The sequence below is a fragment of the Brassica oleracea genome, chromosome C7 (genome assembly GCF_000695525.1).
Source record: "Brassica oleracea var. oleracea cultivar TO1000 chromosome C7, BOL, whole genome shotgun sequence".
In the NCBI taxonomy this organism is placed as follows: domain Eukaryota; kingdom Viridiplantae; phylum Streptophyta; class Magnoliopsida; order Brassicales; family Brassicaceae; genus Brassica; species Brassica oleracea.
Window position 1 is genome coordinate 26,618,390 of NC_027754.1, and position 1,133 is coordinate 26,619,522.

Sequence of the window (1,133 nt, forward strand, 5' to 3'; positions counted from 1 at the left end):
GCCAACCCTGTAGTAGTCAAAAAGAAAAACGGGAAGTGGCGAGTTTGCGTGGATTTTACCGACCTAAACAAAGCATGTCCAAAGGATAGCTTCCCTCTACCACATATTGATCGATTGGTAGAGGCAACAGCGGGCATCGAACTTTTATCTTTCATGGATGCCTTCTCAGGTTATAATCAAATTAGGATGAATCCCGACAATCGCGAGAAGACTGCGTTCATTACCGATCGCGGAACTTATTGCTATAAGGTAATGCCCTTCGGCCTCAAAAACGCTTGTGCAACTTACCAATGACTCGTAAACCGAATGTTCTCCAAACAACTCGGAAAAACGATGGAGGTTTATATCGACGACATGCTCGTCAAATCCCTCAAAGCAAAAGATCACGTGTCACATCTCGAAGAGTGTTTTGCGCAATTAAATTCCCATAACATGAAGCTCAACCCGACAAAATGTAGATTCGCCGTGGCATCAGGGGAATTCCTCGGCTACTTGGTCACATACCGCGGTATCGTAGCGAATCCAAAACAGATCAACGCACTAATCGAGATGGCTTCACAAAAGAATAAGCGGGAAGTCCAAAGACTGACCGGCAGAATCGCATCGCTCAACCGATTTATTTCACGATCAACAGATAAGTGTCTGCCCTTCTACGACGTCCTGCGAGGAAATAAAAAATTTGAATGGTCGGAGGAGTGCGGAAAACGCCTTCCAACAGTTGAAGCACTATTTAGCTACTCCTCCAGTCCTCGCAAAATCCGTGGAAGGGGAACCTTTATTCTTGTACATCGCTGTGTCGGCAACGGCCGTAAGCGGAGTCCTGATCAGGGAAGAACGCGGGGAGCAGAAACCTATTTTCTACATAAGCAAAACCTTGCTGGATGCCGAATCTAGGTATCCGTTGATGGAAAAATTGGCATGCGCGGTCGTAACATCGGCCCGAAAACTAAGACCATATTTCCAATCCCACACGATTGTCATCCTCACGACTTTTCCCTTACGGACAATTTTGCATAGCCCAAGTCAATCAGGCCGATTGGCTAAGTGGGCGGTCGAGTTGAGCGAGTATGACATCGAATACCGACCGAGGACAAGCGCAAAATCACAAGTGCTCGCAGACTTCCTGGTCGAAC